This window comes from Apus apus, chromosome 18 (assembly GCF_020740795.1).
Source record: "Apus apus isolate bApuApu2 chromosome 18, bApuApu2.pri.cur, whole genome shotgun sequence".
Lineage (NCBI taxonomy): Eukaryota > Metazoa > Chordata > Aves > Apodiformes > Apodidae > Apus > Apus apus.
In genome coordinates, this window is record NC_067299.1 from 5460477 (window position 1) to 5474058 (window position 13582).

At 53.2% G+C, this 13582-nt stretch overlaps 1 long non-coding RNA gene across 1 annotated transcript; it reads right to left on the reverse strand.

Moving 5' to 3' along the window:
- Positions 1–5376: 5376 nt before the first annotated feature.
- LOC127392049 (uncharacterized) lies at positions 5377–13225 on the reverse strand. Its single transcript, XR_007891172.1, has 2 exons — positions 13150–13225; positions 5377–5940 (listed from the first exon to the last, which is right to left on the reverse strand). It is a non-coding gene; the product is annotated as an uncharacterized LOC127392049 (long non-coding RNA).
- Between the last annotated feature and the right edge of the window lie 357 nt (positions 13226–13582).

A 13582-nucleotide genomic window follows, 5' to 3' on the forward strand; every position in this document is an offset into this window, starting at 1 on the left:
GCAGCAGCTACCTAAGAAAATACAATAATTAAGGTGTTGCCTTGTTCATCACACTAATTTTTCTCTCCTTGTGTGACTGGCCATCCTGGAGGAAACTCTTGGGGATGAGTAGAGAGAGAGAGAAAAAAAATAACAAACTATGAAAGTGATGGGGAAAAATTGCTGTCCTGTTTCCTCTAAACCAAGAAAATGCCAAGGAAAAACTTTCATAAATCTTTTTTCCAATATTTTTAAGTGAAAAATGTGTTTCCTCAGAGAAATTTCAGGTCATTCTATGACTAAATACTGAGTCTGCTTATATTCTGTCTGGTGCTCCAGGGGCTTTTTGGGGTTTTTTTAAGTGAAAACAGCTTGAGATAGAGAGAAAGTCTCTTTGACACTAAAATCAAAGAGGTGTGTTTGAAAGTGATTGGAGTGGCCCGGAAAAAAATGCTTAGTCAATAATTTTGAGATACAAAGTGACCACTGTGTCATAGGAGGGTGGCCAGGGAGGCTTGGTGCTGACCACGAGTGGTGACAACCCCTGCACAGGGGCTGGTGCAAGGTACAAGCAGGGAGGAGGTGCTGCCTGTGCAGGCAGGCAGGCAGGCGTGGGGCAGGGTCCCCTGGGCTGTCTCTCCCAGTCATGGTGCAAACACCCTTCCTCCTCCTCCCCGTCACTTCCATCCACTTTGGTGCGTAACTGGTGGAAGTGCTGCCGGCACCTCGGGCACAGTGACCTGGGCAGTGTCCTTGGGGGCCACAGCTCCTTGGGTCTGGGCTGGTTTATGGTTTCCACCATCTGAGATCCTTGCCTGAATGGCACTGCTGGAGCCTTTCCTTGCTTATTTGGGTCTGGCACCATTAAAAATCATGACTGGTGAGACTGGGGCCAGATTGGCTTGCGAGTTTGGATTAAAAATCTGTAATTTTTTTTACTTATAGAAAAAAAAAACAGCAAGGAAATAAGCTTTTTGTTTCATTTTTGCTCATTTTTGTTTTCTTGGTTCTTCCATTTTTCCCTAAAGAGCAGTGAGGTACCACACCTTCATTATTAAAAGGCAATAGTGTGGCTCAAAGCCCCCCTGAGCTGCGGGGCAGCTCTGTGGGATGGGCTTGTGGGTCTTCCCCCCCCTGGCATCTGCCTCAGCCCAGGAACCACCAGAAGTTTGTCACCAGCCCTGGTCAGGCTGCTGCATCCCTCCCCTCCCCACCAAACGGGGGGCACAGAGAAAGGTTAAATTCAGGTCAGCCCTCCCCAGTCACACGTTTCTGCCGAGTATCCCTTGGAAAGCCACAGGGATCCTCACGCTGCCGATGCCCGACGGACTCCGGAGTCAAGGTGAGAACAGCAGCAGGGGTGGCTTCCCCCGGGGGGGTCACAGCCCTGGCCCCCTCCAAGCAATCAGAGCTTATGGCAAGCTGAGGGTGAGAGATGGATGGCAAACAAATGCGCCTTTGAAGAGTGACAATGACATAAATCACCCGGTTACTCCGTTGGCACACTTGATAATGCTGTTATCAGAAAGGACCATTGGGAACGGCTGTGATGGTGCCGTGGCAGGGGCAGGGGGATGCCGGGGGCTGGGAGGCTGCAGCTGGGACCATCCCCTGCCACAGGGGGTTTGTCCCCTGCCCACCTGACTGGGGCTGACTCACAGAGCACTGATGGACCTCCCCTTAATTGGGGTGTCTATCGTTAAAATGCAAACTGCTGGTGCAGCTGTCTCTTCTGTGTGGAATTTCATCCGGTGGCATCACCTACCACTGGTGTTTCCCCTTAGCCATGGCTATCAGCATGTGGCATCCATCCAGCTCCACCAAACCTGGCCCCACCAACCTGGAGTGCCTGATGCAGAGGCACTTGTGTTTAGGTTTCCCTGGAATTCAACAGATTTGGGATCAGGGGCACAGCCTGATCCAGTGGTTTATCCCAGAGTCGGAGCAATTTCTCCTCCTGGGTTCACCTCTCTCCACGCAGCCACAGGGCCCTGGGAATGTGTAGGTCCATGTGCCAGAGGTGCTTTCAGGATCATTTTTGCTTAAAACTGGTAGGATTTGTTGAATTTGCTCCTTTAAATTCACCTTCAAAAGCCAAGCTGATAGAAGCTGGGTGTCAGCATGTCCCTGAAAGTGCCTCAACCCTGTTTCCACTAAATGTGCGTAAAATGGTGCTTTTCCATGAGGTGGCTCCATGTAAATCCTGCTCCTGCCTGACTCAATACAAACCCGAGGTAATCCTTGGTTTAGCTGCATTGCCAGGATCTGGACACCTCTTTTCATGCTGGACACAGCCAGTGTGGCTGCCTGAGCCCATCCTGCCCTCTCCAGGGCTCTGGGTAAGGGATTCCTGACTTTTCACTGAACCTGGGTGGGAACAGGAGGATGGAGAAGGAAATGAGGAGGAGGAGGCTCCTTCCCATCCTGGTGCAGACTCACTGCAACTTAACTAGTACTTCTCAGCCCTCATGCATCAAGTTAAGTGGGTTCTTAAAAGCTTGATCCTGACCCATGGAAGTTGGAAGTTTTTTCATTGACTTGGCGAGGACCTGCCCTCAGATCCCTGTAGGGTAAGGGCTGGAGGGCTTGTGAGGTTCTGCCCTTAACAAAGGAGAAGGTAAAGACAGGGAAAAAAGGGGGGGGAAATAGGGAAGAAAAAAAGAGGAGTGTTGAAATGAGGTTGTGCTCGTTCAGCTCCCTCAGATGCTCAGGTCTCCATCGTCAATATTAAGCAATCCCTGGCAATCCCACTCTGCATTTTCCAAAAGAATAACTATCAGCCTGGTAAACAAACCTGGAACTGTACAAAATTCAGCAGAATGGCTCATCTGTAGAGGCTTTGTGATAAATGGAACAAGGCAACAGTTATGCAAAAAAAAAAAAAAAAATTAAAATGTAGAAAATTGACATTTGGAATTGAGCTGGGATGTGCTGGAAACGCTGGCGTCTTATCGACAAGGTGGGGGCACCTGCAGCCCTTTCTTAAACCCCAATGATACAGGCTAATTTATATGCAGTTATTCACGTGTGCAGTAAATTCCAATTATGTTTACAGATGTCTGCTTAACATTTATGGAAAAGGAACCTCAGCATGTCTGAAATATCCTTATAAGGGTTTGGACTGGGCTATCATTTTTATTTTTTTTTTAACAACACCGCTTTAATTATATTTTGCAGATTTAAATATATATATATATATCCAGCTGAGCTCTCTGATAGAAGGTCTAACATCTAATACATATATTTTGGTTGTATGACCATTTCAGAGGTGTTATAACTCGTTTTTTTTGTTTTCATGTAAAACTCTGGAGTTTAGTTGATTTTTTCAGATGCAAAAAAGAAAAAAATCAGCAACAAAGAAGTGCAGGAAAAGATGCACACGTTTTCAAATGGCTCTCTGTTGCAGATCATTTTTATTCTTTGTCTTTGAGTTTCTTTATTGGAAGTGTTTATTATTTATTTTAATCTTTCATCACTCCTGTGCTGTGTGTGCTGCACTGTCAGACCGGGGGTGTGATAGTCTTACCCATCACATTTTGTCCTCCGCTGCATGAAGAAGCCTCACAGCCAGCCTCGGTTCTCCCTGTAGAAGATGTTTCTTGCCCTTCTCTTCCTGCATGTTTCCTTCTCCTCCTCTTTGAATGTTGGAATTGGATTTCAGATGCTGTTGCGTGTTGTCACTGCTGCTGTAGTGTTAGTGGGATAAATAATGTGTCCTCTGAGCCTGGGGGTCCCTGCCTGGACACCCCACAGCCTGGACAGACCCAGCCTGGGCACCCCCAAAGATGGATTTTCTGACTGTAGTAGTAATAAGAAAAATGTGTATTTTCAAGATGCATGGGGCAAGCAGCAGCAATTTTCCCTCTCTCTTACCCTGGGCTCTAAAGGCTGCTGCAGGTGATAGCCCCTCGGGGGACCTGCCTGGCCCCTTCCCTGGCCCAAGCTGAAGCTTGGCAGAGCAGGGGATGTCCTCCAAGGAAAAGGGTATTTTCTGCTAATTCTCAAACTGCTGTTTTAAAACATTTTTCCTCTCCTTTCTTTCTAAATTTGAAACACTCGGAGTTGATAATGGCATGTTAGGTGAGCAGCAGCCTGGCTCCACAGACATGTCCAGCTGCCCCAGCACATCCCCGGGGTGTCCGAGGCAGGGATTTCCACCCAAAACTGAAAGTTCAGGATCTTTTATTGGTGCCTACCATCACTTGCTTTTCCTCTGGAGAGTGAAAGCAATGGCCACTGGCCTCCTGGGGCTCTGCAGCAAGTTACCCCAGGTCCCACCCTGCTGTCCTGGACGGCATCAGGTCCCCAAACATGACTGTCCCTGTCTGGTGACTTGTTTTAAGTGTTTCCACCCTGCCTGCTGGCACAGCCCTTTGTGGTGGTGGTGCATACACTGGAGGTATGGAGAAGGTTTTCCATGGTCCTTTATAAAGCTAAACAAGTCAGAATCTTAGGTATGAAAATACCTGGATTCAAACAGGGAACTGAAGACCCTATCAGTATTTGGAAATGGCATTTCCCTCCCATGTAAAGAACCAGCCCTGTAGAATATCAGTCTGAGGTTTTAAAAGTGACAGTAGGAAGTGGTCTTCCCAGAGCACACACAGTCCCAAACCATTTCTCAAAGCTTGGAGGAATCCTGCAGCAGCAGAGGACTCTGCCCTGTGGGTTTGCTCAGCCAGGCTGTGACAGAGGTGGGGAGAGAACTGCTCCGTGTGCTTTCTTCTGCCAGGCACACATCTCCTGCACGTCTGCAGAAAAGATTTGAGTTACCACCTTATTGATTCTGTGTAAAGCCATGTGAGGGAAGAGCAGTGAGTAGATGACATGCAGGGCATGGCAGGCACCCACAGAGCTCCCTCAGGACCCACAGAGCTCCCTCAGGACCCACAGAGCTCCCTCAGCACCCACAGAGCCTGACTCTGCTCACCTGCTGTGCTTCACTTTGTCACAGCACCATGGGCTGACCCCACCAAGGGAAAGGAAACACTTTACTTCGTGAGCCATGGAGGAGCTCCTCTAGTTTTGCAAGAGAAGTCATGACAGCCTACAGACAAAATGTGGTGGGGTTTAGGTTGGTCTGGGAGTTGGTCTGGGACTCAGGGATCCATCTAGGATCTCCCTGCAAAGCTCAGGTTGGGATGAGGACAGACACCCAAAATCCTTCACAGCAGAGAAGGGACCCTTGGGGAGGTCCCTCTGGCTGGCAGCAGGCAGGCTGGTAGCCCAGGACCCAGGTTTAATAGCTAGGGTGCTAGATGGGAAGATGCACTTTTCCTTGTAATCAGCAGCCAGAGAGTTAATGAGAAATTTCAGAGAGGGGAGAAGAGGGAAGACCCTGCTGTAGTTAGGGTAACTTATTTGATGTGAGAGCATATGTGGAATAAATGTGCCAGATTTTAAAAATGAGTTTTGTTTATTAGCACACCCTTAAGGAAATAAATCATACATCATTAGGAGTGATGTCTTCTCACCAGCCATCCTCATTATTATTAACACATTTCTCTAATAGCCATCTGAGTTGCTTTCAGACATTTATTCTGGAATCTTACAGGCTTTACAAATATTAACTAATTACAGCAATCGAGATCTTATTTTATCAAATGAAAAAAAAAAACATTGGTAGGGAATTCTGAGTTTCTGAGTCCCAACATCTCAGGAAGTTTCTGTTCTTATACGCACGTGACATGGCGCTCCCAGCACGAGGCAGATGAGCACAGAACAGCTCCTTCAGCAATTGTTAGCAGTGAAAATCATGTCATTTCACAGTCAGGAGAGAAAGGCTTTGTAAAACTGTCCACTAGGGTTTGGGGCTGCTCCCGAAGGAAGTGTAGGTAAATAGGGACACTCCATTTGTACCAAGGTTTACTTGTTGGTAGGCAGAACCAGCTCCTGTGCATTTGTGGTGGCGCTGAGTTGGGGTTGGGTGCATCAGCCTCTGCTCCCTGGAGCCACCTTCACCTGTGGATACAGAGAGGTGAGAAGAGCACACAGGAACTAGGGCTGATGAAAGTTTTCAGTGCCTGGTAACTTGTGAGTGACCAACTCACTGACAAGTTATGACAGGCCATCAGTAAGGAGGGGAGTGGTGATGCCCAACACTGGAGCCTCATCCAACCCTCGACAGCAGCGCCCTGGGGAGGGCAATGCAAATGGGGTCTGGATGAAACGGGGGTCTACATCCACCAGGCAACACAACAAGGAATGGAGCTGAGGGGTGATGGAATCCAAAGGGTGCAGTGCATCTGTGTGAGAGTTGGGAGATGTTGGTTGTGCTGATCATCTGGGTGACCCTCAATGAGCTGCTCCCTGCCCCATGCCTCACCAAGACTGCAGTTCTGGCAGGGATCTCCAAGTGCAGCTGGAGACAACCATGTTGAGGAGTGATTTCTTAGAACTATATGCAATTTTTAAAGTCAACTTTTGAGCATGGAGAATTGGTCCTTGGTAATGCTGGTGTGCCGCTCTGCCCCATGTGAGGGACCTGCCCTGGAGCACAGCAGGGCACAGGAGAGCACCATCAGACAGGACAGCCCCATTGGGTAGGACCCTGGTGGGAACTGAGCTCTATCCCTGGCTTCTCCTGGAAAAATTATTTGAAACTTGTGAAATTTCACGTTCTAGAACAAAATTATCTGGGGTTTTCATCTTGGAAATGGTATATTGATGCATTTCAGAGTAATGGGCTTGTGGCTGTGCATGCCATCTCCTTGCTGAAGTGTTGAAATGAGCTGTACGTGTGTACAGCCAAACACAGACTGTCACTCACTGCTGTACAAAGAAGGGGAAGGGAACCAGGGTTTTATACGTGCGTTTTTTAAATAAAATAACATTTGACCACATCTCCTTATTGCAGTGCCCCAGACTGATGGCAGCGCAGTGGTGACCCTGCAGAAACCAGCTGCTCAGTTAGCAGCTCAGGTGCCAGAGCAGTGCAGTGCTGTGCAGTGCTAACCAGCCCTGTCAGGTGCGGGCCAGTGACCCCCGTCAGGGAGGGAGGGATGTGTGAGCACTCTGAGTCACCAGCTCCCACGCAGCCTCTGCCTTTTACCTGGCTCTTGCCCACCTGGCCCGGGCAAAGAAAATGTTGTGCTGAGCTGCAGACACCTCCAGCAGCATGAAGGCATCTGCCTCTATTTGTGGGCATGTGATAAAGCAGGAAGAGAAGAGGGCACGCTGGCCAGAGCCTCTGCGGCCTGTCAGAAGCCTTAAAATAGAAGCCTATATAAATAGGGTGTGACATAGGATATTATATAGTAATGTCGTATCAAATTACAGAATCTATGTATAGAAGATGATTAATCAGAGGTTGGGACTAAGCAGACAGATATAAATACAGCCAGGAGCTCTGGATTTGTTTTCACATGCAGAGAGGGAAGTTTGGGGTGCTGTGATACCTGGTGATGCTGTTTTATCACCCTGACCTGAGATCTGCTCCTGCCCCTGCAGCAGGTAGGCAGAGGGCAGTGCTGGTTTCCCATCAATGTAGGTGCATTATCCCAATGTTTTACTGGGATGGTCCTATTTTTTTTTAATTTCAGTTATTTTTCTCAGACTCTCTGCGTGATGGTGATGTGAGACACCACAAGCTGATGACAAAAAAAACCTCTTACATTGGGAACCCTCTTCTCCAACTGCTTGTAAAAGACAAATAATGCAGCAGCTCTTTTCTGTACACATGTGGGAAGCCAGTGGCAGCCTTCAGCAGAGGGAAGTCCGTGCAGTTACTTCTTTCTAAGCAGGAAGATACATTCTTGTTGGGTAGGAAGGTATTGTCCACCCTCAGAAATAAGAAAAAACAAAGAATTTGGCCAAAGTCATGCAGCAGGTCAGGGCAGGAGCAGGGGAAAAGGTCTGGACACCCTTTTTCCTTCTGATGCTGCCGACAGGCTCTGCACACAGCCAGAGAGACGTGTTAGATAGGTGGGTGAGATTGACTCTTACTCCCAGGGAAGTTCAGTGACTGTGAAATTAGTAAATTACACAGGCCCACAGAACTTAGAAAAACAATATAATCCTGGGGGTACTGGAATAATTAATTTGCTAATCAACTACACCTTGCTTTTTTTAATTTGCAAATAGCACTCTGGTTTGTTTCCCCATTTCAGCCACCTAAAGAAGAGCAGTAATTTGGGCAGCAAAGCCAGAGGAGGCTGGGGGGGGCTGCAGAGCACTGGGGAGAAGCCTCCTCAGCACCACCATAACCCCAGCAAGAGCTGAGCGATGCTTTGAGGGGGGCTGGCCCTGAATCCAGTCCCTGGATCCAGCCACCAACTTGCAAGGGAAGAGCTGGAGCTGCAGGGCTCCTGCAGATGTTTTGTGCTGGTTTGTCTCCCGGTTGTTTGCTTTAAATCATTTCAAATGTAGAGGTTGTCAGACAAGACAATTAACATGGGGAAGGGGGAAAGTATTACCATCCATTATTTGCCATAACATGAATTTAAGCCAGGAAGTCAAATGATAAAATATGTGGTGAAAAGTGGTGGTGGTGGGAGTGCCTACATGAGTAATAGCCTTGGGCTTCTGAGCCTTGAACTTAGCGGGCTAAGTAAATCCCCGAGGTCAAAAAGTATGAAAATTGTTGCAGCTTGGGGAGATATATTTTAACTTTGCAAAAGATCCTCGCAAAGCCGCTGTTAGGGCTCGGTGAGGAGGCAGATGCGGAGCAGCGGAGGCAGCCGGGGGCTGCCGCTCTGCAGCCGCGGAGTTTACACCGACCGTCGGGGGGGCTTGTTTTTTTTGGGGAAAAAAATAAGAAAGGGAAAAAAACCCTTAAAATCGGGTAAGGAGCGGAGCTGTGAGCGTGCTGGGTGCGCACAGGCGCTTCTGCCGGGCGGGACGAGCCGGGAGCGGCTCAGGCGGGTCCCCAGCGCCACGGAGAGAAGCGATCGGCCCCACCGCGGTGACCCCCCGGAGCCGCCCCAGGTCCTCCCCCGCCGGCCGGGCCGAGACAGGGCACCGCGGGGCTGCGCTCTGCTCCGCCGCGCTCCAACTCTTCCCCTTTAAAACTCTTTCTCCCTATCGAGCTGACCACGCGGCTGAATTTATGGAGAGAGATGTTTTAGCAGAAATCCCCCCGAGTCTCCCATCAGTCCTAAATCCCCAGCCTGCTCTCCCTGGGAGACCTCCTGACACAGAGCATGCCAAAACAGCTTCGTTTTGCCTATGCATTAGCAATCTATTTTACCTTTTTGACATCTCTCACACATAAAACCGTAAGAGAGAAATAAAATATCTGTCTCTGGGCGAAAATAAAGCTTTGCCTCCCTCCTGATCTATAGGATATAAAATAAAGCCATGGCTTTGATAGTGGCTTTTCCTTATACTGGAGTTGCTTTTGCACACACGGAGACAATGAAGATGGATGAGCCGGGATCGGTGCATCCTCCTGGGGTTTGTTTCACCCTCTTTTTTTATAGTCTCCCCCCGCCCCCGCCACCTCTTTTCTTTCTTTTCCTCTTTTATTCGTCTTTTATCTGTCCTTTCTCTCTTGAACAACGTGAAGAAACCCCTTCAGCTGTCACACCCTCGGGCCCCCCAGCCGGGTTCCCCCTGCCCGGGCCCGGCCCGAACCCCAGACCCCCGCTCCGGGATCCGCTCCCGGGCGAGCTCGGCCCCGGTCCCTTCCCGGGTGTTTTCCCGTCTCTGCCGGCCGCTCTCAGTCAAACGCAGAAACCTCAGATTTGTAATTATTTATTAACTATATTTCCCATAAACAATGCATGAGCTTTGAATGTAAGCGACAACATTTAGCGACGTGTAAAGCAATCCGGAGGGGGGCTAATCAAGGGGGGGGTGGCGGGGAGGAGGGGCAGAAAAATAAATAAGAAAAGACGAGCGGAGCTGGGGGGGGAACGGTGCGGGATCGCTCGGGCGTGTTTACCCTCAGCATCGACCCGAGTGTGGCAGGATAAACTGGGACCCACTAATACATAATTTACAGATCTTTTCGGTTGTTTTGTTTGTTGCTTTGGTTTGGGTTTTTTTGTTGTTGTGTGTTTTTTTTTTTTCCCAAGCTCTCTTAAAACAAACCTGGCGCGGGGCGCAGGGATGGATCCCGTCCAGCAATGGGTTCATTGCGGGGGGATTGTTCTACCGCTTTAATTACATCGCAACTTCAGTATTTGTTTACTGCATTAGCCGCATATATATTTCATCAGGCGGAGGAGCTCACCGGGGAAAACTTCGGGGGTGGGAAGGGGGGGGAAAGGTGTGACCCCCACCTTCTTCCACGGGCTGGCACCCCTGCCAAGCGCTGAGCGGGACGGCGGGGACCGCTCCGGTCGGCGCTTGCGGGGGGATGCGGAAGGGTCGGAGCTGGAGCTCGGCGCTGCCTTCCCCGACCCTCCCCGTCGAGGATGCTACCGGCCACGGAGGGGCCAGGGACCGAGAAGCCGTGGGCGAAAGCGGCTCCGCCGGTCGCTTATAGCCGGTAACATCACCGATTCCGGGCGCGGTCGTTGTGCAGCGTTGCGAAGGGGGAAAAATAAAATAAAAAAGCTTAAGTGCTGCCGGGGGACGGACACGGCAAAGAAAGTGCCTGTGCCCAGGTGAGAGGGAAGTTTCTTTCTCGGCTTCTCTCGGGTGCTTGGGGGGATGCACCGCAGTGCCCGGAGCTCGGCCGGCAGCACCGACGATGGGGACGAGCTGGCTCCGGTGTTCGTACAGCACGAGTGCCCCGTAAAGGAGAGAGAAATCCCATTACCGAGCGCAGCGGTGTAGAAAGGCTGATGATAAACCGGGTGATGTGTAACTAAAAAGACGGGAACGACACCAATAAAATGCAAATTCCAACTCACCTTAAAGGGACTTTTCCCCCTTCTAGATTACATTTAAAAGAAATTGGAGGGAGTTTAAATTTATTTTTTAATTTGTTTTTAATTTATTTTTATTTATTCTTCTAATTTCCCCCTTTTCCAGCCTTGGGACCGGTCAGGGTTTCTTGGCTATGAAACATCCCGGCCGGCTCCCCCCGGGCGCGGATGGGCTCTCCCGGGGCTGGGGGCTTGGCCGCTGCCGGGAACGGGCCCGGGCGAATTACAAAATACAATGAACACCAAAACAAAAACCACTAACCTAGGCGCACTGCCCTTGGAAGGGGCGGTGGCAGGCCGAGTGCTGCCGTGCCCTTCATCACCGGGGGCTGTGGGAGATTTTTCCCCCCATCCCCTTAGGCTCCGCGGCCCTCCGGCCCGTGGGTGCCCCACGCCGGGACACGCGGGGCAGAGGAGCCCCGTGGGAGTTCGGGCTTGTCGACTTGTTATTTTCAGAGCCTGCCGCAAACAGCGGTGGCATTTTTGCCTCTTGCTGAGTCGGGTTCGCCCTTTGGGGGCGAGACGGACCCGGGACACCCCACGGTCCCCACCGCCCGGGTAAGCAGCTCCCTTCACTCTGCGCTGCTGCCTCTCCTGTGCGGAGGGTCTGACAGATCTGCGTGTGCTGGGGCGAGGGGGCAGGTACCCCCGCCGGGAAATCCGTGCTGCCCGCCCCACCGCAGTGTGCGGCGGGTACCCGAGGCCGACGGGCTCCGCTCCCCTCCCGCAGCCCTGGGAGAGGGGTGGACACAGCGGTCTGTGCCTGCCTTGGCGTCCCCGGGCCCTGCAGGGCGGGAGGGGGCAGGGGACAAGCAGATGCTTTAGCTAACGCCTGGGAAAGGGGAAAAAAAATGCTATGAAAAACTGGTGCTTGATGGACATAAGATGCTCATCTCCTTCCCCTCATTCATCCCCACCAACACATGTCACTTGGGGGCCCGCGGTCAAAGGGAAGCGGTCCCCTCGGTCCCCTGACGGCAGCCCACAGCTGTCGCCTTCCCGGGCGGTGGAGCCAGGCAGCCCGCGCCCCCTCAGCCCCTCCGCCCCGCATGAGAAGCGGCCCATATGCGGGGGGCCCGAGCGGGCAGGGGGTGCCCGGGGGTCTATTGATCCCCGCAAGCGGCGGTAAAGCAAAACCAACAGCTGGGCGGGGAGGGCAGGGACGCGGAGAGCCCTGCGCGGCCCCGACGGGGCGGGGATGGCCGGCTCCAGGCGTACACGGAGACGTGCGTGGGGAAGGGGGGCGACAAATAGCGGAGCCAGCCACGGGGCTTTTAAACACCCGCAGGAGCACCTCGGCACGGGGACAGCTCCGCAGGCTCCCCCGGCCTAGGCAGTCTCCGCACTCCTCAGGGCAGCTCCGAGCCCCGGCACCGAAGAGGGTTTTCCTGCCTTGGTTTTCAATTTTATTTTCATATTTCTCCGTCCCTCATTCTCCCTCCCTAACTCCCCTCCTCTAAAGGACGAGGAAAACAGACGTAAAAGCGCGAACGGTGGGTGAGGACGCGGGAGGCGGGGGATTCTGCCAACCCCCGCGGCCGCGGAGGGTGCGCGCCCCGCCGTACCGGCCCCGGCTCGCAGTCCTGTGTGTAAGCAACCTTTAGGCACGCTCAGGATATTTAATGCGTCGTTTTCCCTCCTAATTCCCCGCCAGGGGATCAGTCATCCCGCGGGGAGGGTGAGAGCGGGTTCTCAGCCACAGAGGGACTGGGAGGGGTCCGGGGCCCGGTCCGCGTCTACCGGGCGGTGACACCTCCCGGGAGCGGCAGCAAAGCGCGAAGGAAAGAAAAAGCACGTCCCTGCCAACCGCCCCGGCCACCGACCGAGCCCCTGGAAGGTAAAAGCAAATGCGTTTTTATTTGCCAAAATAATAATATTAAAAAAAATACAACGGCGGCAGCCGGTGCCGATCGGCCCTAGACGAGCACTGCGAGCGCCGGTAACGGAATCACCGCAACGTTACAGGTTCCTTCCCTCTGCCCGCGGAGGCCGGGCGGCACCGTGCCCCGCCGCCCCCTCCCCGCCGGCGCGGAACCCCTCGGGCACGTCGGAGCACCGCGGGCCGCGGTCCCGGCCCATCGGCACATTTTCCGCGGGAAAGGAGAGCCGTCGCGGGCTGCTCCTCGGGCAGACCCCCACGGAGGGTCTCCGGGCCACCCGCCCTCGGGGCTTGCCGTTTATGATGAGGGAGAGGGCAACCACACTAAACCGGGAACTTTGTTTGACGACTCTTCCCAGCCAACCGCTCCGGCGGCGGGAAGGGGTCGGTGGGTCCCTATAGCGGATGCGTCACCCTGTGGGGGTGCCAGACCCCATCGAGCGGCCCCGTTCTCCCCCCAAGCACCGACACACCTACCCTCTGCGGCGCGTTCCCAGGCCGTCGGTGGGTCTGTCGGTCCGTCCCTCGGTCCGTCCCTCGGTCCGTCCGTCGGTCCCGGCGCGGTGCGGGCCGGGCGCGCCCCGGCGGCTCTATAAAGGGGCGCGGACGCCCCGTCCGGCGGCGACGGCGCGGGCGGGCGCGAGTCGGCGGGGGTGGGGGGGGCGGGGGGGGGGGTCGGCGGCAGCGGCGGCGGCGATTGGCCGGGGCGGGCGGTGACGTGTGCGCGCGGTGCATAAGGCTGCGGGCGCGAGGCTGCCGGGAACATGCGGAGCGGGCAGCGCGGGACAGCGCGGGACGGCGCGGGCAGTGCGGGCGGCCGCTCTCTGCCCTGCCCTGCCCGGCCCCGCCACGGCCCGGCACGGCCCTGCCCTCCTCACCACGGCTCGGCCCGGCCCGGCACAGGAGGCGG